General features: G+C 37.4%; 1 protein-coding gene across 12 annotated transcripts in view; it reads right to left on the bottom strand.

Moving 5' to 3' along the window:
- PTPN13 (protein tyrosine phosphatase non-receptor type 13) overlaps positions 1-4123 on the bottom strand; it is a 203536-nt gene extending 199413 nt beyond the window's left edge. For all 12 annotated transcript variants that reach the window (XM_045820083.1, XM_045820090.1, XM_045820086.1 and 9 more), the window contains exon 1: positions 3656-4123. The gene's annotated coding sequence lies outside the window, so the exon portion shown is untranslated. The remainder of the gene's footprint in view (positions 1-3655) is intronic.
- Positions 4124-25456: the final 21333 nt, after the last annotated feature.

Genomic DNA, 25456 nt, shown 5'->3' with positions numbered 1-25456 from the left:
CAGGAAGTATTGTAATACACAAGGGCAATTTTAAGTCATTGGTTAGATTCAAAGCACTCTGGTATAAATAATAAACAAAAGGACACTAAAATTTCTCCTCAGTGAAGTTAGATAGGAAAATCTTACAACTAGGAGCAACATACTGAGGAAAGAGGTCATGTAAACATCAAAAATGTATTTCCCTCACTTAAAAAATAACTATCGAAAGTACGTATTTTTAAATTATAAATCTGAAGGAAATGACTACATATATTCCATTTCAGATAACGAGAAAATGTAATACAAATGTTTATACCTGTATGTAATGCAGAATTTTCTGCAACGATATCCAATACAGTGGCTACTAGCTACAAGTGGCTATTGAGCATTCAAAATAGGGCTAGTGGGAATACGGAAAATACTAGCTCATTAAACTAACTTTATCCACTCGTGGCTAGAACAGTGCGGTCTAAGGAACTAGAGGGAAATATCTGTATCTTAAATTCTGAATCAAATTGTAAAAAGTCCTGTAGATAGGCATATACATAGATGCTTTGGAGACATAAGTTTATTTTTTAAAACATACTTGTGATTTATATAGAAGAACTATAACTCGACATGAAAATGTTGCATTTGTGGAAATCAAGTTTTCTATACTGATCTTCTAGAGAGAACCAGAACATTGGTTCACAATTTGGCTCCATGTTTAATTTCTTAGGGAGCTTCCAAAAATATGGACACATGGGTCCCACACACACCCCCACCCCCATGCCAAAAATTCTGGTTTCATTGGTCTGGGTTGAGTCCTGGGCATCCTGGGCATGAAAATATTTCAAGCTACTCAGGTGATTCTAACACGCAGCCACCCAACTAGAAATAAAATAGGAGACTATTTATTAGGCATAGGTGCAGTATGCAGCAAGAGACCTTTGTTTGTTTGTAGATAATACTCATTTCTTACATTGAGCATGAAACTTTAACTTAGACTATTTAAAGTCCTATATTAATTTACTCATTAAAAGCTATGTTTTGAAAATCCAGTTCCTGAGTTGTTCAACCCATCTTAATTTTCAAATTAAAAGTAGAAGGTTCTCAGAGAAAAACTGGGAAATCCAGAGCAATGGACCCTCATCTTTCCCCATCAGCACTGATCTTTCTTTCCAGGGACCCCACATCTTTTCAACATTTCAGGTCCCTACTTTGTCAAGTGACATTAACTTAAATGAGTCACACTTGGTTACATCAAAGGCCAGACAGAATATTTTCAACACGTTATTCTAATAAATGGCATAAAGTACATGCCAAAATAAGAATATGTTGACAGGAGTAACTCCTAAATACATGGACTTGGAGTATGGTAGTGTTTCTTTCCAATTTCAAATGATACTAATTACAATGTAATTATACTATAAAAATATTTTGTAGTTTATTTAAAAATTACAAACTGTCAAAAATGCAGAAGAAGCAGTGGCAGCTAATCACCAACAGTCCTTTTCTCCACTAGGTTTGGAGCTGGGCAACAAGATGGGCTGGAAAAATGTATGCTCAATTGATACAGGAGAAGCTACAATGCTCTCCCATCCCATCCTTAACCAATTAAAAATGAAACAAAACAAGGATTCAACCTGTTTTTCTTAGTAAAGAACACATAAATTCCGTTCATTAAAAGATCGACAACTATCATCTACCCAAAAATAAATGATTAGGCAATTCTCAAATTCACTTCCTGCATTTGAAGCGTGCCTATAGAAAAAGATAGTGTGAGTATTTACAAATTTTGACTCATATCACAGTATCAAAATCTATCCTTTAAATTGACACTGGTTTTAATGGTTTGTGTACGTGTTACTTGTGACATGAAAGACTATTTATAAATATTTTTGTATGCTGGTAATCACCCTTCAAAACATAAGTAGGCTTTACAAGCAAGTGAAAATTTGGGTGGGACAAATGTCAACTCAAAAAACAATCCTAAGGGCCCTGGCTGGGTAGCTCAGTTGGTTAGAGCATTCTCCCCAAACGCCTGGGTTGTGGGCCAAGGTTGTGGGTTCAATCTCCGGTTAGAGCACATGCACAAACCACTGAATGCATAAATTAGTGGAACAACAAATCCATGTCTGTCTTACTCTCTCTCTTCCCTCCGCCCCCCCCCCACAGCCTCTCTCTAAAAACAATAAATTAAAAATATTTTTAAGGACAATTTTACATAATGGTAAAGGATGTCATAATCCCCCAACTGTAAAAGTGGAAGACTATAAATCAGTCCATTTTCCTAACAACTAACCCTAGTTATTTTTTCTATTTTTAATATCAGTTTCCATCCTACCCTCCGCCCCACACATATTCCCACAAAGCCTCTACAACATCAAAGTTAGAACACAATGTTATTATGAAGAAGTATAGTAAATTTAGGACTGAATGATAAAGTATTCAACTTGCCTCTGTATGAATTTACTGAATCAATATATGCGTGCATTTAATGTTAAAATGATAATATTAAAACGAGAATAATTTGTATCATACGAGTACTACAAGCAACCACTGAGCATGAAACAAGTTTTTACTTGGACCCTGGGAACCCAGTCTTCAAGAAGCTGGGAAAATATCAATGCTTGTTTCATAACACAACGACCTTTATTTTTTCCCTATCCTTTAGTAAACTCTGTAGATAAATTTAAACATCTTTCTAATTAGTTACCAGCGCCCTTCACCCACAGATCAAGTGTCCTACATTTTGTTTAGGTCCCCGCCTTGAAAACAAACCCGATTGCCCCATTTTCTGAGAGGTAAAATCAGCTCTGGGCAGCTCCCTATGAAGTCACCGCGTTTGTTGTTTCAAAGATGCAATTAAACGAACATGACACAAGGCTGTCTTAGAGATTAGTTGGAAGTGCGTGGAGGTGTCAATCATACATGTGTAAGGCCAATGAAACCTTTATTGCTTGCTGTGTAAGTCCATTTCAGTGGTAATATATTTTTTACCACTCCCCCTCCTCCAGTATATTCACAACAGAAGGAAATTAAACTTCATAAGAACTTTCTTGACTTTACCAAACTTTAGCTTTCCAGCTTTCCGTACGGGGGCGAGGGGAAGGGGGGAGGGGAGGCGGCTAACTCGCGCAAGCAGAACAGCAGTAAGAGAGCTTGCATGAGGCGGTGTCTCTCTCCCTCTGCCCCCACTGCCCCCAGTCCTCACCACCCCACCCCCTCTTCCCGGAGCCCTCACATATACACATTCTTCTGGCCGGCCTCTAACCACAAAGCATGTCCACAATCATTTACAAAAATTAGAAACAGACTCCGGGAGCCCTTCCCTTAGCGCGCACAGAGCAGAGCCAGACCAGCATGATGGGACAATGTCACTCCCTATTACCCCACGATCTCTTACCCGCCCTCTGGGGTTTCATTCCCAGGAATCTGGCTTTCTTCCACGGAAGAGGTGGATCTACCTACTTCAAAATGAAACTTCATCTCATCCCTCCTCTACCCCCACTGTAACATACAGAAACACACCACCACGAAAACCAAAGAAAAGTTTCTTCCACCAAAGCAACAGAGGAGTTGGTTTTAGGGGCTGGAGCAAAAGCTGAGAGAAGAGGAAGAGGGCGAGTGCAGTGCACTTTGCTTTGCACTTCTGCACGTCCAGCCCAGAGCCCAGGGCCGCTCCTGTCCTTACCCTCTGGTCTGGAGACGGGGTCCAGCTACTGGAGCGCGGGGCGAGGGCTGCGGGGATGCGGCGTCGGGGCGGGCCGCCGGCAGCCGCCGCGGGCGCGGAGAGCCACCACCTCTTCTCCCCCAAGTGGCTGCGAACGTGAGCCGAAGGAGCTGGCGAACGAGCCTGGGGAGGGGGAGAAGAGGAGCAGCATCTCCTCCTCCACCACACCTCGGAAACGCCCCGCCGCCGGCGACCGCTTGACCCTCGAACGCTCGCGCAGCCGCTCCGCGCTCCTGTGTTCAGCGCGCCTCCAAGGGCTTCGACAAACCCCGCTGCTGCGGAGTGGCTCAACTCCTGCAGTCGGCTCCGAGCGCTGCTGAGGCGGCTGAGACACACCGGGGAGCCAGAGCGTGCTGCTCGCCAGCACGAAGGGCTGTACGGCCGGTGATCATGGTGTGTGACCCTCGCCGCGCTGTGGCCGCTGGAGCTACTGGCACAACTTCGGTCCCACCTCAGGCAGCGCGCTGGCCCCGCCCCCGTTTCTGTCACTCAACCTTTTCCGGGCTGCTGAAGGACAGCAGATCACCAACCCTGCGCTCCCCTAGGCCTGATTCGTCCACTAGGCCTCAAGCCCCGCCCCCTCCCTGGGGACAGGGTCGCCGGGGAGACCGGCGCGCTCTGGTTCCCATGACAACCGGTGCCTTGGGCCTGGCTTTCGCGTTCTTTTGAGTAGCCAGAAGCTCAGGTTGTTGGCCTCCCGGCGAAGTTGTTAACCCAATTTTAGGCTAAATTGACAATGTAGCAGACCGCCCCCTCAACCCACCTGCAAATTCAGCAGAACTTTATGGCCCTGGGGCATGAGAGAGAAAAAAAATGCCTGATTCTCTTCCCCTATCAGTCCAAAGAACCCCTCCCCCCCCACTTTGCCTCCAGCGCAGTTTCCAAATTCCCACCGAGCGGATTGGGCTTTGAAGGGGTGAGCAGAAGAGTAGAGATAAAGAGCTAGGCTGGGCCGCTCCCTGCAGCAATACAGCAACTTGGAAATGGCGGGGTCAACGAAAACAGGAAAGCCCTGCGAGTTTTCCCACTGTTGCAAAGTAATCTTAGAAGGTGTGGTGACAGCACTCCATCAACTCCAAATGCCCTCTGCAAAACCCAAACCCTCATATTTTTGAAACAAGTATGTAAGTTCTTGCCCAGTTATTTTTCCTCTGAAACTGAAACAATCTTAAAGTAAAAATTTAAGCAAAGCATTTAATTTAATCTAATAAAATAAAGAACGTCCATTTTTTCTATGTTGGACTATACATTATAATTTGGCAAAGGGTATGTCCTAGCAGCTGCCGCCCCCCCCCCCCCCCGCCTGCAACCTAAATATTTGAATTTCAGCTATTTACAACGATGTCTTGCTGAATTCAGGAGTAAATGATACCTTGGCATTTGAGTTTCAATAGTTTGGGTTTATTCTCAGAGATACAAGGTTACCTGGTCCATTCTGGGAAGGGGCCTGGGAGTAAATTTAGTCTTGGAACTCTGGTGTTGGGCCCTAGACAAATCTACACTCATCGGTGGCTCTAAAAGGGAGAGATCAGAGACAAAGTTAAAGATGCAATCCCAGGTTCCCTAGCCGCTGAGGCCGCTGTGCACGTATGATGAATGAGGGAGTTAATAGCAATGATCCACCTTTGGCGAGCACTTAATTTCACTATCTCATTTACTAAACGAATAACTGTGATGGATGTCTTCAAACTTGCCTTGCAAGTCTTCACTGATTGCGTTCACCCACAGTGCTGAATGCCCAGCAGAATTTTAAGGTAAGTTACCTGCCCTCAAGGAGCTAACCCCAAAACCCAAGGGAAAAAACTTGCACTCTCAACCAGTCTGAAAACAATTATAGATAGAATGTACAGCCGAACTTTAAGTATATTAACAAACGAAAGTCTGTGGTATGTGGAATGGGCTAGATTAGGTTATGGAAGGAGGAAACTTAAACTGGGTTTTGAAGAGAAAGTAATGGGATAAATGAATCAAAGGTGAGCCAAGACAGTTGAAGGAAAGAACATAAAACCAGCGATCAGCAGCAGGAAAAGGGGTGGAAGTAACAGTGCGAAGACCAGCCTAGCTGAACTGGAGCGGTCTCCAGAAGTGAGGGCTTGGAGTTCTTTCCCCATTTTCTGATACAGGAGTTTTTAGATGTTCTGGTTCAGGTATCGAGCTGGTGAGGTAGAGAGGGTGAGATGGGTTTGTGAGAATAAAAACCATGGAACATCTGTGTCTGTCCCTGAAAGTTCATGTATTTATTGGAAAGAAAAGCAGTGTTCATAAAACTTGGAATAGCTTATGAATTCCTGTCAGAACGTATAAAGAGTATGGTGTTGGAAATTTTCACAGAAGTAGATGATGTCGTGAGCACTTTTTCTTTTCTTTCTTTCTTTCTTTTTTTTTTAAGATCGTTTCAAGTGCTTGCCCTCAATGTTTTTTTACTAGTAATCCTTCTGTTTTGCATGAGCTGAAAGGCTGGTTTTTAAATAAATGGCTATGATACCAAAACCCAATAAAGAGTACACAAAAGAGAAATCTACAGGTTAATCTCCTTTCAGATATGATAGAAAATTAAAATACAATATTTTAGAGGAACAATGCTATCTCACTACAAGTGTAATTTTTGTTTCTATAATGAGTATATTTTTGTATGCTTACAAGCCATTTTCCATTACCAAAAATATTCTCCCATGTTTTCTTCTAGAACTTTTATGGCTTTTATTTTTACATTTTATTCTTTGATTCATATGGAATTTATTTTGGTTGTTGCAACAGCTACCCAGTTATCCTCCAAAATCGTAAAACAATTTGTAAATTTCCCACGTAAAACATAAAGCTTCTATATAGTAATAAAAACAAGAATGAATAAGAAATTTACAAAAAACAAATTCAGAAAAGCAATGAATATTTGAAAGTCAAGCAAGTTTATAAATTAAAACTAAAACAAAAATGAACTATTGTATTTAACTATCAAATCGGAAAAATATTTTTAAAGACTTCTTTTATGTGCTACTGGTGAAAACATGTAAAGTAGGTAATGACCCATGATTGTTGGTAGGATTACAGGTTAGTTTGTTTGTTTTGGAGGTACAATTGCAAAGTCTTTCATAATTCATAATGTTTATTCCTTTAACTTATTGCATTTTGGAAATTTATCCTAAAGAAATGTTTACATATATGCCCAGAGATATGATCATTCATTGCAATATTACTGGCAATTATAATATTTTTAAAAATAGATGTCCATAATAGTGAAGTGATTACATACACTATGGTCTATTCAAACATATTACCTAGGGACAAAACCATGTTGCACTATAGTGTCATCTGATTTCTGTTCAAAAGTTCATATATCTATATATATGACAATATTCATAACATTAACAATGGTTTCTCTGAGGGTTAGAATTCCAGAAAACAGTGCATTTCTGAAATCTTTTTATTTAGAATCTTTACAAGTATGTGTTACTTTTATTATAAAAGGTCAACATAGATTTTTACTACTAATAATAAAGAAATTAGTGACAGTAACACAAATTTAACCGGATTCCCAAGTGGCCCATGGACCTCAGAATGCTCATCACTTAGGGACCATACTTGTGACACTCTCTAAATCAGCAATATTTTATGTGGAACCCATGGGTCACCCCATAATGGACCTCTTGAAACTCTATTTCAAGTATGTGTGATTGTACATTTTTCTAGGGAGATCATGTATATGTTTTGATAAATTCAGAAAGGGTTTTATATCTCCCCAAAATGTTGAGATTGTGTTCTTCAAATGTCAATGATTTAAAAATACCACTTTTACCTCAAAAGCTGAAATGAATTCTGGGCTAATTAAGTCTGTAAATAGCAATGTTTTCCCAGCTGGCTTCTTGTATTCATCTCAATGTGAAATATTTGTATTCTGGCTTGTACCAACTATGTTAGTGTTTTCCCCCTTTAAGGCCAGAAACATGTTATCCTTTCTTGCTAACAGAGTAAGGACTATGATGGGAACTTTGCCCAGGTGAGAGCAGAAGCCAGATAAGTAATCCACCAAAACATGAGCAGGTAATCGGAGCACAAACTCTGACAGTGCTTAAGGAAGACTTTGTGAGGCAGTGCTAACACTTCCAAGTGAACCAAGAATTAGCTAGGGGAAAAAATGCAGCGATGGAAACAGGATAGGACTACAATTACCCTCAGGTCCATTGAATAAACAGGTTATTTTCTTTTGATAGTAGCTGAACTGTTTTCAAAATGTGAGAATTCCCCTAGGATGTAGAGTTACATGACAGCAATGGCACAGATAACTCTAAATATTGGGAGGCAGCCTGGTAGCACGGGACAATGAAAGAGCACAGCATCTACACTCGGAAGACCCAAGCACAAATTTTGGCCAGCCACTTAACTTCTTTGAGCATCATTTTCCTCATTTACAGAGTGAAGGAAATAAGAATAGCTGATAATATCCAGTCATGTTCTTTCAGTAGTCAATAGGATTAAATGAAATATGTCAATTAAAACTATGAATTTAAAGCATTAGTTTTAGAAATCAAACAATAGCAACGAAAGTTGTACAGATTTTTGGAATTCGTGTTTTAGACTTATTGAGAAACTTTTTTCAAATAATTTCTTTTATTCTGAAGAGAAAGTTTAAAAAAATATTTATTAGGTACCAAAGCTGGCTAGTCCTATGAAAGATTAAGTCAGAAAATTTAATTGTGCTCCTGTAAATTTCTTTCTTTCTTTTTTTTTTTTCCCAACCAAAGATTCTTAGCTCTTTTCCAATTTTCCCCTACTGACCCCAAACTGACCAGGGCTTTTTAGTTACACTGAATAGGGCTGGCAGCCTGTTGGGCTAAAAACATTTATCACTTCCTATTTGATTTGCCAGGTACTTAATTGCTCTACCTGAACAAAAATATTTCTCCTGAATGCTTCTGCTGGAAATTCTCACTTTTAGCTCCACCCCCTCTCTCTTCCTAAAATCCAAAATAAAATTTAAAAAGAAATTTTCACTTTTAGTTAGTAATGAGTTAAACTCCAAAGGTGTTAACTTTAGAAAGTCAAGGGTAAATTCACTTTACCTTTCAGCTTTCCCTCTTTGAACATTAATGTAGATGGGTTTATCAGATTAGGTAGTTGTCACTTTAAACCCTGAAGGCGAAAGATACTGGAGAGGTAAATTTTAATTAATGACGGGGAAGAAGGAGAGAGGGAAAGCTAGTTTCTGCATGAGTGGAAGAAAAACAGGAAGAGAGAGGAATTTGGTGGTTGGAGGGGGGAAGGTACGCAGTATGAGGCTGACCCTCAGGGCGATGATACCAAGGGCGAGGATCAGGGAAGTGTGTGTAGTACTAAAGAGGTGTGGCACTGAAGTCAAACTGCCTAATTCACAATTTTTACTTGGGCTGGTTCTGTCTGACTCAGTTCTACTACTTGTCCTGGCAAGTTATGTAACCACCTATTCAATTTGGCTGAAGGGAGTATAGCAAATAAGCGTAACCCTTCTGTTGTTTGAAACTTAGCCATGTTTGAACATACACAGGGTAATTTAACACGAATATGCAGTCATCTAAATCTGACCTACAGGGACTTGCCTTAGGGTTCAAGACTGCTAATCTTGACTTTTTTAAGTGTTCTCAGAAATGGAGGCCAAATCAGAAGTTAAACTTTCTAGTTAATGTTCACTTTTAAAGAGGGTGATTTCACACTGAACTAGCTGCTGTGCAAGAAAGTTGATCATTAAAAGCTTTAAACAGAGCTGGAATATTAAATAAAACAAAGCATCAGTTTGTGAAAAATTTCTTAAAAGTGCCTTGATTTTTGCATTTTCTTCTATAATGTCTAGTGGAAAACTTAAGAGGAAAATGGTCTTATCTACAGAAACTGATTATCGGTTTCAGGCCAAATCCAGACTGATGATATTCATATAAATGGAAAAAATACTTTTTATAAAGACATGAAGAAAGGAAATACATCTTAGAGAGTTGAAGCTGTTTGGATGAGTAGTTCTTCAGCTCATCTAAAAAGTCATAGTAGGGAACTATAAAAAATTATACATATGTAACTTAAGTATTGTGTTTTTACAGAAAAACCTATTGTGTGCATTTATTAGCCAATCTTTCCATCATGGGCCAAGGCCTATCTGAATATTAATCTACTGTTGAGAGTTCCAGGTTGTCTTTTTTACATAAACCGTTTCAAAATGCAAAATCTACAATGTTCTGCTTTGGGTTTTGTTAGAGAAAACCTAGAATTAGAGGACATGTGTGAAATAATATGAGTTTAGAACACTTCTATATTTATGTAATACATTCTGGTTTTCTTGCCCATGATAATTTGTGGCAGTAATTTGTGTCTTTCCTTAATATTCAAGTCCATTTTTTAAAAACTGTGGTAGGCCCTGGCCAGGTAGCTGAATTGGTTAGAGCAGGGGCTGCCGACCCCAGGCTTCCGGCCAGTACCAGTGAGCGCTGGACAAGAGAGCAAAGCTTCGCTTACACTATCACCTGAGCTCCGCCACCTGTCCCCCCACCCCCTAGCCAACCTCTCACCGCTGTCGGTGGAAGAATTTTCTTCTACCAAACGGGTCGTCCGTGCCAAAAAGGTTGGGGACCACTGTTTAGAGCATCACCCTGATACACGAAGGTTGAGGATTCAGTCCCTGGTCAGGACCCCATACAAAAATCAACCAATGAATGTATAAATAAGTGGAACAACAAATCAATCTCTCTCTGTTATTCTCCCTCTCTCTAAAAGTCAATAAGTTAATGTGAAAAGTTTTTAAAAATAAAATTAAAATTAAAGTTGTGGTAAAACATATATATATATAAAATTTACCATTTTAGCCATTTCTAAGTTTCAACTTTATTTTAATAGAAAAAAATGTACTTTGCATTTATTTTTAATAAAGTATCTAAAATTAAATTACCTAATTACATTAGGAAGAATAACTCACATTAAGAGTTTGGGAAACTAAAACAATTTATTTTTATATAAGTTACGTAAGGACAAGATTCTATTTTTATTTACTGCCATGTCTTTAGCTTCTAGAAAAGTACCTATCATGTAGTAGGCACTTAGATATTATTAAGGGAATAAATGACTCCTGGTAGTTATAACTCAGATGGAGGAAGCATAAATGTGCAGGTATACTATGATATAGCCCATCAGTAAGCATTCAGAGGCCATGGACATTTGTCTGTGTGTTTATAGAGAGAATGCAGAGAATTAGTTAATCTAGTGGTTTGACTAAGTGGAAGTAATTTAATAGAGCTTCTATTTTATTTTGAAAAATCGCCTGCCCTGGCTGGGTAGCACAGTTGATTGGAACATTATCCCAATATACATAAATGAGTGGAACAACAAATCAATGTCTCTCTCTCTTTTCCTCTCTCTCCTCCCTCCTTCTTTTTTCTCTAACATCAGTAAGTAAAAAAAAAAAGAAAGAAAGAAAAAAAGATAAATCTCCATATAGTGCTTAGCACTCCTTTTATTTGTTCCGTAAATAGTATTAATCTTTGCTGATTGTTGGTTTTACTCTGCTGAGGGAGGGTGGGAGAGAGAGAGTGGGAGGGAGATTAAGAGAGAAAGAGAGACGGGAAGGGGAAGACAAAGAGAAGAGCTTTTGATACTGCATATGTAGTCTTGGAGTGTGGAGAGGAAAAGAAATTTTTCTGCTCTCTCAAAATAGTTACTAAATTATGCCAATAATATGAACTCAAAGCAGAGTGAACTCTATTCCTTTTGGTCAGAGAATATATTCCAATTACTCAGCTTTCAATAACCATTGTCTTGTGTCATTGTTGTTTGAATGATTCTCCTTTCTTTAGTTCTCTTAATGTGAAAGTTTTTTCAATACCACTAATGGCAACTTGAATTAGATGAAGAGTTAAAGTTAGCCACACACCTCTGTTGGCCAAAATTACCATCTTTAAAACCTTTGCCAGCTTGCGCTATGGTCTGAATTCCATTTACATTAATAACTCAAATTTAGCCTCATCTGCTCTTACATCCAGAGTCATCCAGACTCCTGAAACTTTCTCATCTACCTCCTGGATATACAGGGTGCCTCAAGAAATAGTTCACATGTGCTCTGTAATGTTGGCCTTTGTTCTTGTACTCAAACCTTTCCTGAAAATCTAATGCCTGAATGTCACTGGAAGTAAGGAGCTTGTCACTTCCACTGCTGCTATACCCTCATGAGACAAACGATGTTGGTATTGAGGACATTGTCTCTCTGCTCCCATACCTGCCCACTAAGGAGCCAGAGCTGGGGTGGGCCCAACTGCAGAAGCGAGGTCACCACTGTGCCCCATACACTTTGTCAGCTGGTTCTTGAAGCAGAGCTGCTTGTGTTCATTATTATATCACAAATTTTCTGATGAAATTAACTATTTTAAGTGAATGGAGGTGAAGGAAGAAAGTCACCATGCCACCTTTTTCTTTTTACCATCACCCTACACACACACACACACACACACACTCACTTACTCACTCATACTCACACACATACTCTTTCCCTGTTCTTCAGCCAAAAGTAAAAGTACTTCTGTGGATACACTCATTCAAATAGATGCTTTGAGAGGTCACCAGCCCTCCCTTTTAGCACAACCAGGCTCTGATAATCAGAATATTGCAGAAAGATTCAGTGGGTGGGTACATGTTCTTTAATTAAGATAAGAGAGATATAAAGATAGTCATTGACTTGGGCATCTGACCATCTTTTTCTCAGTAGAATGTGAGAATACCTCTTTAAAGGTAGTGCATCAGAAAGGCCATTCTAAGAACTAGAATATCTGATAAGCAGCAACTTAAACAGAAAGGGTTATTTTCTGTGTTAGGCAGCTGCTTCTGATGTTTAAGCCAGGTCATTGCAATTCTCTTTGCCTTCCTTGTCTAATCTATAAGAGGACTGCTGCAACTCCAGACATCCAATTCTCCTTTAAGACTAAAAGGAGGATGGAAAAATGTGGGGGCAGAGCACATTGTTCATATATATATGTAAAATTTAAAAGTTTTCCCAAAGGACTTTGATCCAGTATTCTTTTACCTCTACATAGTTGGCCAAATTGTGTCCTTCTAATTACAAGGAGAGCTGGGAAGAAAGTAAATAGCTTTTATAGCCCCTAGTAAAGGCAGGCACAGGAAACAGGGTTTGAAAATGTATATTGATTTATTTAGGCCATCATCAGTGTTTATACTTGAATATTCCCAGCATGGGAATACTGTAGAAAGAGTTATTTGTAAGGTTCAGGGGTTGGTGAGAGTAAGGTGAACAGGTTATCTGAATAGTATTTTCCATAGAATCTTTAAATAAACAAATAAGAACTTTATAAACTATTTTTAACTTAAGACAAAATTTAAATGAATTATTTTTAAAATAATATCATATTGCTCTGGCTGGGTAGCTCAATTGGTTAGAATGTCCTGATATGCCAAGGTTACAGGTTTGATCCCTGGTCAGGGCACATACAAAAATCAATCAATGAATACACAACTAATTGGAACAATAAATCGACATCTCTTTATCTCCCCCTTCCTCTCTTTCTAAAAGTCAATAAATAAAAAATTAAAATAAGCCTTGACTGGTGTGGCTCAGTGGGTGGATTGAGAATCACCCAGCAAACCAAAGGGTCGCCTATTAGATTCCTGGTCAGGGTACATGCCTGGGTTGCAGGCCAGCTCCCCAGTTGGGGACATGTGAGAGGCAGCCAATCCATGTTTATGTCTCTCTCTTTCTTCCTACTTTCCCCTCTCTCTAAAAACAAATACAATCTTTTTAAAAAAATAAAATATTAAAATATTTTATTAAAATATATTAATCACCTCAAGAATTATATTAATAACATGTTTGACTAAAGCCACAGTAGTAAGATGAAAATATAAATGTAAATTATCAACTAAAATGAACAAATCTTATCAAATAAAAAGGGATTAAATTTTGTTTAAAATAACATTGGTTTTTCAGTTACTATATAAAATTTCCTATCAAATTTCAAGGTCCATCAGTTTTAGTTCCCAATTTCTTTTTGATGGTCATCAGTGCCAGGCCACTGCCTCTCTCTTCCCGCACAATGTCATATAGTTGTGTTTTTTTAGATGACACAGGTGATTGTTTCAGCCTTGCTCTAGTTATAGATTAAGCCTTTAAGATACAAGAGGTCTATTTTGGAAGGGAAAATAAAGAGCTAAAATAGCTAATTGCATATGATCATGAATGGGCAAAATTTGTACCAAATTCAGAACCAAAATTCTGACCAAAGTTCTGAATTTGTATTTGCATGAAATGTGCAAAAACTTGCTTAATTCTGATATTACTGTTGTACTCATTCTCTGAAAAGCATATATTTACATTAGTAATATGGCATGTAGTCCTTGAAAATAATAGAATTTTATATGGTACTTCTAAAGATGTAAAGAAAAATGTATTAGCTAATTTAGCTTGGACTTTTACATTTTTTCTTCCCAAAAGAGATTGTGTGTGACTTTGAAAAAGCTAGAAATTATAATACTTATGGCTTACTTTTTCTATTCTTTCCTAAATAGATTTGATATTTGTCATTACTTTCATATTTACAGATGATAAACAATTAGTTGTTATATTTTTGAAGACAAAGAAAGAAGCCTATAGATTCACTATGAAGCTCATGAGAATTCCACTGTGCTTGGCACCTGACTAATAATATTTGAACAGAAAATAAATTTCTATTTGGGTATCAGTTCTACAAATCACTTGATTTACATGCCACCTCAGTGTTTGAAGATATGCATGAACGACTTACCATGTTTTCATAATTTCTAAAAACTTATCAATGCCAGCTAATAACAAGCAACAACATGCAATTTAATTGTTATGTCATGCTTTATTCCTATTAATGTTACTTTAAAATTGATATTCTGTTCTTAGATGAATGGGTATAGATTGTATAAGGCAGCGGTGCCCAACTTTTTTGGCACCAGGTTCTGGGTTTGTGGAAGACAATTTTTCCATGGACTGTGGGTGGGAGAGGATGGTTCCAGATGATTCAAGCACATTACATTCCAGCTCACCTCCTGCTGTTCGGCCTGGTTTCTATAGGCCATGGACTGGCTGGGGGGACCCCTGGTAAAAAATTTCAAGTTCTTACATCTTATCTTCATCAGAAAGTAGCAGACATACACACAATAACAAACTCAAAGAAAGATAACTTCATTACACAAAACTGAACAAGAGTAAACATACAAATTTGTTCAGCCAGGACACCCACTAGGAGGATTTGGTATCATTAAAATATCATTGTGGAGTTTTGATGAAGTGTTTACTGTTTTTCTTTGTTTTTATTTTTCTGCTTGTACAAAATTTTTATAACAGAATCATGACTTAATTTTCTTAGAGAGTTAATATAATCTGTATTTGACAGTTTTTCATGACGTTTCTGATAGCACATTATTAGTTTTTGGCCTATGGAAGGTTGAAAGGGTCATGTGCCTTCTTTGCTTATGATAGTTATTCAATAGATATTTAATTTCTAATTATTTATACATGTTGAATCTTGTCTTTCCCTATTTTGAGGTATGTATGTGGCCTTCCCATTTCTGTAGACCTTTTTTTTTTTTTTTAACTGGTGATGTGGCCCTGGACAAACCACTTTAGCCTCTTTGTGCCCCAGGGTCCTCATTTATAAAACGGATGTTAAAACAGTACCTATCTCATAGATTATTGTGAAAATTAAGTGAAGAAGTATCTGTGATTTGCCAGGGTCCCTGGCAATTTAAACTCTTCAAAACTGTGAGCTCTTTGCACTACTGCAGCATTGGTGTTAATACCTACCTTCTAGGAGTTTGTTTTCCAGAAGGACGGGAAATACATGCAACAATGATTATAGCTTTGTGTTCTCAGCCTTTCTGTAGTCTTTTATCTGTGACAACGTCATATCCTTATGCCTCAAGAAATTTATTTATTGAATTTTTTTAGAGAGAGAGAAAAAAACATCAATTTGTTGTTCTACTTATTTATGCACTCATTGGTTGATTCTTTTGTGTGCCCTGCCCAAGGATCAAACCTGCAACCTTGGTGTATCAGGACAATGCTCTAACCAGCCGAGCTACCCAGCCAGGACTGCTTTAAGGAATTTAAACAAATATGGTACAATGCTTTCTGATTGTCTGCTAGATTATCTCCCTATGTTCTGGGAAATAAGTTGAATCCATGAAAGTCAAAGCAATTTCTTTTTTTACTTGAAAATAGAAGGGGGCTAACAAATTTAATATTTACTCCCCAAAGATCATATTAATTTGGAATAAAAGACCATTCACTAAAAAAAAACATTGACTACAGAATAGTTATTTATCAATGGATGTTGAATAGACTTTTCTCTTGGGAAGGATCTTGTAAAAGAGCCACAGGAGAACCTAAGTGTCCATCAATAGACAACTGGTTAAAGAAGATGTGATACATACATGCAATAAATATTACTCAGCCATAAAAAAGGGAATCTTACTATTTGCAACAATGTGGAAGGACCTAGAGAGTATTATGCTAAGTGAAATAAGTCAGACAGAGAAATAAAAATACCATGTGATTTCACTTATATGTGGAATCTGAAAAACAAAATAAATGAACAAGCAAAATAAAAACAAACTTATAGATACGGAGAACAAACCGATGGTTGCCAGATAGGAAGGGTTTGGAGGGTCAGGTGTAAAAGGTGAAGGGAGGAAGAAGTACAAATGGGCAGTTACAAAATAGTCACAAGGATATAAAGTATGTTATTGGGAATATAGTCAATAATATTGTAATAACTACAGTCAACCAAAATATACTGCGTCAACTCTTATAAACTGCATTTTACTAATACTTCTAAAATATGGGACACGGTGATTAAGCTGAAAATAGTGTATAATTTGAATGCTTACAATTATTTTAACATTTAAAAATATATATATTATAGTCCAAGTTATTCTTCAAGTCTTTTAAAAGAACAATAAAAGCCAAAGAACAACAACTGCAACACTTAAAAAAAATAGTCCAGTAGCCTTTATTCCCTCTTACAGGTGGGCACTAGACTTATTGGAGCAATCCCTTCATAAGTTACATAAATGTCTAACCACTACGCTGTACACCTGAAACTAATATAACATTAAATGTCAACTGTAATTGAAAAAAAGGAGAAGGACCACAGAGAAACTCACACTCTCCTTTGATGTCACAGTTCCAGGCCAAATTAGCCCGACTGTGAAGCCCTGTGAAAAGGTGTATTCCTGGCACTTGGTGGATGATTGTCATGTGCTGCATCTTTCTTTCTCTGCTCTACCAAGTCCCTGTTCTGAGCTCCAGTCAAAGACATGAGCTGTCCAGGGTGCACAGGCTTGGGGGATGGGAAGTAGGTGGTAGAAAGAAAGATGGAAGCATTTAATTATTTATATAATTCCAAGCTTCTTAGTTTACCATTAATATCTTGTTGGAAAAAAAATTATTTCGTGTGATTACTTAGACTTTTAACATTTCTTCTATTATCTTTGACTATACTAAAATGATATTTTTAAATATGAGAAATTAAAATATTCTATAAAACAACATATTATTTAAAACTTTAGTAATTACTATTAGCAGTACAGAAAATGATGCAAAATTTAGTTGAAGTAAAACTACTGATTTTTTTTATACAAGGGATACTGTTAGGTCTCATTATGAGTTTGTTTCCAAAAATACTATTTGTTAAGGTACAAATTTTCTTTAACTTGGCTTAACTTGAAACTTTTAACAACATAGAAAGTATACACCTGATTTAAAAAATATTTTTCTTTTATTGTACTTGAAAACTGAAAAACTTAAAAAAATTGTTAAATAAATTTTATAGTATAGCATACTAGAGAACTTTAAACAGGTACCTGAGGAATGAAAACAGAGATCTGGGGGAGGAAATAAAGATGGGGAAGGTTCATGAAGATGGCTTTTGTTGTCTTTGAGAGTAAAGAGCGAGATAATCTGCTGATCCACTGTTTTGCTGTAGTAATGACACAAACATGGTAACTTTCTTTATTTCTCTGCAGTGTATCCTATTAAAGATATATTGTTATTGGCATAAGACATTGGAAGTTGGATGAATTTCCCACTTAGATTTGTAGTTTCTTTATGGATTTTTAAACATTGCATGATATTTGTTACTTTAAAAAGTTAGTAAGAATTATAGTGTCATCCTTATTTCAGTTGCTGTCAATGTTTTTAGAAATAATTGTTACCCCAATATGGATTTTTTTATATATGTAATGATAGAGTTGGTGATCTGTCATTATGCAGTAAAGGTATTTTTTCTTGTTTGCCTATAAGGCCTGAAATAGCTTTTCTATTAGGAATCTGGATCTTCAAGATTTTCTGTCTGAAATGTTTCATTATGTTGCAAGTTGGAACTTGATGTACGAGATGATAATCAAGACAAAAGTTCTCTTTTTGTACATTCTGTCCTCTATGAACACTTCTTTTCTTTCACTCAACCAAAATTTACCGAGTCAACTCATAAAATGCATTTTACTAATGCTTCTAAAATATGGGAAACACTTAAAAATAAATATATAATAGTCCCAATAATTCTTCAAGTCTTTTAAAAGAACAACAAAACCAAAGAATAACAATATATCATATTAAAAAAAATAGTCCACTGTCCTTTATTCCCTCTCCCAGGTTCTCTGTAGAGGCAACTACTTTAAACTTTTCTAGCTCTTTCTTCTGACATTAACCTTTGTGTTTCTAAATGACATCCTTAGGTTGCTATGGAGAAGTGGTATGGTAAGGTCATCTAGGAGCTGTTAGGATTCAAATCCTAGTTCTGTGGCTTACCATTTCCTTTTTTCTTGGGGAGTGTTTCTTAACAGGCAGAACTGACATTCTATGCCATATAATTTTTTATTGTAGGGAGATGTCTTGTGCATTGTAGACTGTGTAGCAGTACCTTGGTTCAGTAGCACCCCTACCCCAGCTGTAACAACTAAAAATGTCCCCATGCACCAACAAATGTCCCTTGGAGGAAAAAAAATCACTCGAAATTGAAACCCTCTGTTATTGGGGAAGTTAACTAAGTTTTCTATGACTTTGTTCTCTCATCAGCAAATTGGAATTAATAATAACACTAACTCATAGAGCCAATATGACTTTTAAATAAATACCATTTGTGAAGCACTTACTGCTTAGCACATAGTATTCTGCAAATATTTGCTAAACAAATATGATTATATTTCAATTTTTCAGCTTTATGTTTTATCCATTAGACTTGTATTCCTCCCATTTCTGCAATGCAATCATCACAATTTCTTTTCTTTTATTCATTGATTTTAGAGAGAAAAGAAGGGGATGGAGAGAGAGAGAGCGAGAGAGAGAGAGAGGGAAATGTTGTTTTTTTTTGTTCCATGTATTTATGCATTCATTGGTTGCTTTTTGTACATGCCCTGACCGGAGACCAACCTTGGCACATTGGGATGATGCTCTAACCAACTGAGCTATCTGGCCAGGGCCACAATTTCTGTATGTCAGTATTCAGCCTTTATAATGATTGTGACCATGTAGTTATTCAAAATTGAGTCGTATAGTATGTTAGTATCTTTATTTATATTCAGTATATTCATTTTCTTGTACTGTTTTCTTTTCCTCCTAGAGTAAATAATTGTCTTTTTGTTTGTTTGCATAGGTTTCTGTGTAGCTAAGTATCCCTAAACTGTCTATTAGAAATGTACATCTAATATCAATAAGATTGGACACATATGACAAATTTACACAATTCTTCTCTCCCCCACCCCAAGGCAGTCTTCCTAGAGCTTTTCATTCTCTGCTTCCATATGGACTTACTGCTCCCTAGGCCTGTTGCGTAGACTGCATCTGAAATTTCTTTGCACCATTTTCCTGGGATTCCTTTTACCTTTATTATGTGTTTGATCCCCTCTTTCTGGATCTTATGCCTATTTCTAATTTACTCCCTTGATTTTATGGAATACATCTTCCATTAGACTCTTTGAGTATCTAAATGTACAGTAGAACCTCGTTTCTAGAACTTAATTTGTTCTAGAAAACTATTTGAGAAGCGATTTGTCTGAGACCAAATCTGCTTTGTGTGTCTCATGAGAGACATATGACTGATCTTCCAGGATCAGCATGAAAGCGTTGTGGAGTAGCGAATGAACAGCCAAAGTTTTGTTAGACAACTGAGACTTTTTTTTTATGAAGAAGTTGGTTGAGATCTGAAATGTTTGAGGAACAGGATGTTCAAGAACTGAGGTTTGGCTGTATTTACTCTAAATATAATGCTGAAAATTATTTTCCCTAAATATATTAAAGGCATTTTTCTATTGTCTCTTAATTTTCAGTGTTATAGTTGAAAACTTTGATGTCATTCCAAGTCCTGAGTTTTGTATGTAAGTTGTTTTCTCTCAGTAGAACATTTGGGAACCTCTGTTTATTTTTGTCTGTGGTGCTCTGAAATTCTACAGTAATGAGCATAATATAGGTCTTTTCGATATCATTATACTGGGTACTGGAAACTCAGGCTTTTTAGTTTAGGGAAATTTTATTGTGGTATAACTTCATTAATGTATATGTCCTCCCCCCACCTCCCTCTTATGCACTTTCTTTGTGGAGCTACCATTTATCAAACGCAGAACCTCCAATTCTCTTATGCCACTTGCTTCCTGACTTAATTTTTTCTGTTTATCCTTTCCCCTATATTTTCTGAGAATTATTAAAATATCGCCTTTCTTTTTTATTTTATGTTTTTAATTACAGGAGCTGTTTTAGTTTTTGAGTGATCCTTTTAAAAATATACAGTGTGAGAGGACTTCCAGCAAAAATGGAGCCCTAGGAAGACACACTGTGCCTCCTCGCACAACCAAAAGAAGGACAACAACAATTTAAAAACAAAAAACAATCAGAACTGACAGAAAATCGTATGGAAGTCTGACAAGGAGTTAAAGAAGACACATTCATCCAGACCGGTAGGAGGGGCAGAGACGGACAATCAGGACAGAGAGGACTCTCAGCAAGGTGGCAGCTAGTGGACCCAGCAAGGCGGTGGATTGTGGAATGGGGTGTACAAGGCTGCAGCTGGCTGGCAAGGCAGGGGCTGGCAGACCCGGTTGTCCTATATTCTCACCCAGGTAAACCAAGAGAAACAAAGGGGGAGCAGAACAGCCTGCACAACCCAGGGTCCCAGCTCAGGGAAATAAAGCCTCAAACCACTGACTGAAAACACCTGGGGGCGTTGAGGTGTCAGGAGAGACTCCCAGCCTCACAGAAAAGTTCGTTGGAGAGACCCACAAGGTCCTAGCATGTACACAAACCCACCCACCTGGGAATCAGCATCAGAAGGGCCCAGTTTGTTTGTGGGTAGCGGGGGAAGTGACTGAAACCCAGCAAAAAGTGGAGCAAGCACCATTGTTCCCTCACCAGCCCCTTCTCTACATACAGCATCACAATGCAGTGATGAGGGTTACCCCACTCTGTTGAACATCTAAGGCTCCACCTCTCACTACTTAACAGGCTCATCAAGACAAAAAAAATGGCCCAAATGAAAGAACAGATCAAAGATCCAGAAAAAATACAACTAAGCCACAAAGAGATAGCCAATCTATCAGATGCACAGTTCAAAACACTGATAATCAGGATGCTAACAGAATTAGTTGAATTTGGTCACAAATTAGATGAAAAAATGAAGGCTATGCTAAGTGAAATAAAGGAAAATGTACAGGGAATCAATACTGATGGGAAGGAAACTGGGACTCAAATCAATGGAGTGGACCAGAAGGAAGAAAAAAACACCCAATCAGAAAAGAATGAAGAAATAAGCATTCAGAAAAATGAGGAGAGGCTTAGAAACCTCCAGGACATCTTTAAATGTTCTGACATCCAAATTATAGGGGTACCAGAAGAAGAGGAAGAGCAACAAGTGGAAAAGCTCTTTGAACAAATAATGAAGGAGAATTTCCCCAATCTGGCAAAGCAAATAGACTTCCAGGAAGTCCAGGAAGCTCAGAGAGTCCCTAAGAAGTTGGACCCAAGGAGGAACACACCAAGGCACATCATCGTTAAGTTACCCAAGATTAAAATGAAGGAGAGAATCCTAGAAGCAGCAAGAGATAAGGAGGCAGTTACCTACAAACGAGTTCCCATAAGACTGTCAGCTCACTTCTCAAAGGAGACCTTGCAGGAAAGAAGGGGCTGGAAAGAAGTATTCCAAGTCATGAAAAACAAGGACCTACATCCAAGATTACTCTATCCAGCAAAGCTTTCATTTAGAATGGAAGGGCAGATAAAGTGCTTCTCAGATCAGGTCAAGTTAAAGGAGTTCATCATCACCAAGTCATTATTATTTGAAATGTTAAAGGGACTTATCTAAGAAAAAGAAGATAAAAATACGTATAGTAAGATGACAGCAAACTCACAATTATTAACAACCACACCTAAAACAAAAACAAAAACAAACTAAGGAAACAACAAGAACATGAACAGAACCCCAGAAGTGGAGGTCACATGGAGGGTTATCAACAGGAGAGTGGGAGGGGGAGAGGGAGGGAAAAGGCACAGAAAGTAAGTAGCATAGATGGAAGGTAGGAAGTAGATAGGGGGACGGCAAGAATAGTACGGGAAAAGTAGAAGCTAAAGACCTTATAAGTATGACACATGGACATGAACTAAAGCAAGGGAATGTAGTTGGGAGGGGGTGTGCAGGGTGGAGGGGAGTGAAGGGGGAAAATGGGACAACCATAATAGCATAATCAATAAAATATATTTTAAAAAGGAGAAAGAAAAAAATATACAGTGTGATGTTATCCTAGCATGCTGTATCTCTCATCTCTCTGAAGGTAATAATGATACTTTTGAATATTTTCTCTGCTCATTGTTCTCTCTTTACTCCAAGTGCCTTATTTTATTTGTTTATTTTGATCTTGGCTTTCATGTTAGAGGCTTCTCTCAAATGCAGTGGTCCTTGTTTATCTTTTCATATTTAAGAGAATTACTACATCATAACACAGTGGGGGCTAACAAGAATGCAGAGTTTGTTTGCCATTTGAAAACCTCTTGATTTAATTTATCATGTTAACAGACTAAAAAAGAAAATCCCTGTGATCATCATAGTAGATGAAAAAGTGTTTGAAAAAATGTGGCATCTATTTATGATAAAAAAATCGCTCAACAAGTTATGAAGATAACATCCTCAATGCAATAATCTAGAAAAAAATCTGGAGCTAAAATCATAATGATGAAAAATGTTTACTTCTCCCTAAGATCAGGAACCAAGAAATGATCTCTGTTCTAACCACTTCTATTTAATATTGTATTGAACATGCTTGTCAGAGCAATAACACAAGAAAACAAATAAAAGCCATATGAAAGAGATGGTATGACTGCTGCCTCCAAATCCCTTCCAAATTACAAAAAATCTAATAAAATTAATTAGCCGATGAAGCCAGGTCACAGGATAAAAAATAACTTATATTTCTGTATACTTGCAGTGAATAACTAGAAATGGAAACTTTAGGCCCTGGCTAGGTGCTCAGTTTGTCAGTGTCATCCTGATATGTCAAGGTTGCAGGTTCAATCCCTAGTCAGGGCATGTACAAGAAGCAACTAATAAATGCATAAGTAAGTGGAACAACAAAATCATTGTTTCTCTCTCTCTCTCTAAAATCAAGAAAAAATTTAAATCGAGACTTTAAAATATCACAATAGCACATGAATGTTAAGGGACAAATCTAAGGAAAATATGGAAGATTTATACACTGAAAATTATAAGATTGGTGAGGGAGGTAAAAAAAAAGACATAATTAATAGATACATCACGTTCATGGATTGAAAGACTTTTTATGTTGTCAGTTTATCTCACACTTCTATAGAATGCATACAATTCAGATAAAAAATCTGAGCAGGATAGATGTAACTTGCTTATTTTGTACTTCCTTTGAGTTTCACTAAACTCTCATGCATCACAGGTCTACTGGAGGTGTGTGTTTAAGGGGCATATAAACACATAACTGGGTAGAAATTGACAGACATACAATAAAATTTATTTGGAAATGCAAAGAACCCAGTATAGGCAAAACTATTTTGAAACAGAAAAACAAAGTGTGAGGTCTCCCTCACACTACCTGGGTTCAAGACTTATTAAAGCTACAGTATTCAAATCAATGTGCTATTGGAGTAAGGATAGACATGTAGATAAAGAGAGTTCAGAAATATGCCCACATATATATGGTCAAATGATTTTCAGCAAAGACGACACAGTAATTTAACGGTGTAAAAGATTTTCAAAAATGGTGCTGGGGCCCTGGCTGGGTCACTAAGCTGGGTAGAGCATCATCTCAATACACCAAGGTTATGGGGTCTGATCCCCAATCAGGGCACATACAAAAATTAACTAATGATGCATAAATAAATGGAATAACAATCTCTTTCTTTCTCTCCCTTCCCCTCTCTCTCAAACAAAAAAATCATTTAAAAAGATAAAATAAACAACTGCATTAGCTTTATGCAGTTGTTTAGAAGTGTTTCCACTGTTCTGGTAAAAACAAAATACATCGCATGTATGAGCTACAAAGTATGAATTGTATAATTTTAATTATTCTGTATATTAATTAAATGTTTGCATATTTGCATTTAAAACGGGCATTGTACAATATAAAGATGAATGGTGAAATTTGAGCTAATAATTTAAATTAAAATGTTTTTCTTAGATAAATATTAAATAGCAAATTAAAAAAACACTATGGGAAGTTGAAAGAGTGACTGAGAAGGAAAGAAAAAATATTTTTTATAAAACACATTTTATTTATTTATTTTTACAGAGAGGTGAAATTGGTTGTCTCTCAGAAATCCTCAACTGGGAACCTGGCCCACAGCCCAGGCACGTGCCCCAAGTGGGCATTGAATGGTGACCTTTTGATTGGTATTCCAGAGCTCAATCCACTGAGCCACACTAGTTAGGGGGAAAAAAAAAACACCTTTATATTTTAGTATTTTTAAAATAAATTTATTGAGGTAACATTGGTTAATAACATTATAGAGTTTTCAGGTATACAATGTTATAATTTAACATTTGTGTATTTTATTATATGCTTCCCATCCCAAATCTAGACTCCTTCCATTACCATGCATTTGACCCCCTGCACCCACTTTGGCCCCTTACACCCCACATTCTGGTTAACAACATTCTGTTGTTCATATTTATGAGTTTGATTTTAGTTGCTTCATTAGTTTGTTATGTTTTGTTTTGTATTCCACATATAAGAGAAAAAATATATTTTTGTCCTTTTCTGCCTGGCTTATTTCACTTAGCATAATACTCTTAAGATTTATCCATTTTTTAAAATTTTTATTTATTTTAGAGAGAGGGGAAGGGAGGGAGAAAGAAAGGGAGAGAAACATCAATGTGCGAGAGACACATTGATCAACAGGTTGCCTTTCACACACCCCCAACTGGGGACCTGGCCTGAAATCCAGGTATGTCTCCTGGCCTGGAATAGAATTGGTGACCTTTTGGTTCACAGGACAATGCCCAAACCATTCAGCCACACCAGTCAGGGTTATACATGTTTTTTATTTACACTTTTTCCCGATTTTTGAACAAGGATCCTGGAACATTATATAGCTGACTCTGTATATGTTTATTATACATTTAAATTAGATGCTTAGCCCTAGCCAGGTAGCTTACTTGGTTAGAATGTCATCCTGATACACCAAGGTTGGGAGTTCCAACCCTGGTCAGGGCACATGTAAGAATCAACCAATGAATGCATAAGTAAGTGGAACAACAAATCAATTTTTTCCTC

This window comes from Phyllostomus hastatus, unplaced genomic scaffold (genome assembly GCF_019186645.2).
Source record: "Phyllostomus hastatus isolate PE091 unplaced genomic scaffold, TTU_PhHast_1.1 phas_scaffold_39, whole genome shotgun sequence".
NCBI classification, from domain to species: Eukaryota; Metazoa; Chordata; class Mammalia; order Chiroptera; family Phyllostomidae; genus Phyllostomus; species Phyllostomus hastatus.
The sequence above is the reverse complement of the archived record's forward strand: the minus strand, read 5'-3'. Positions and strand labels throughout refer to the sequence as shown.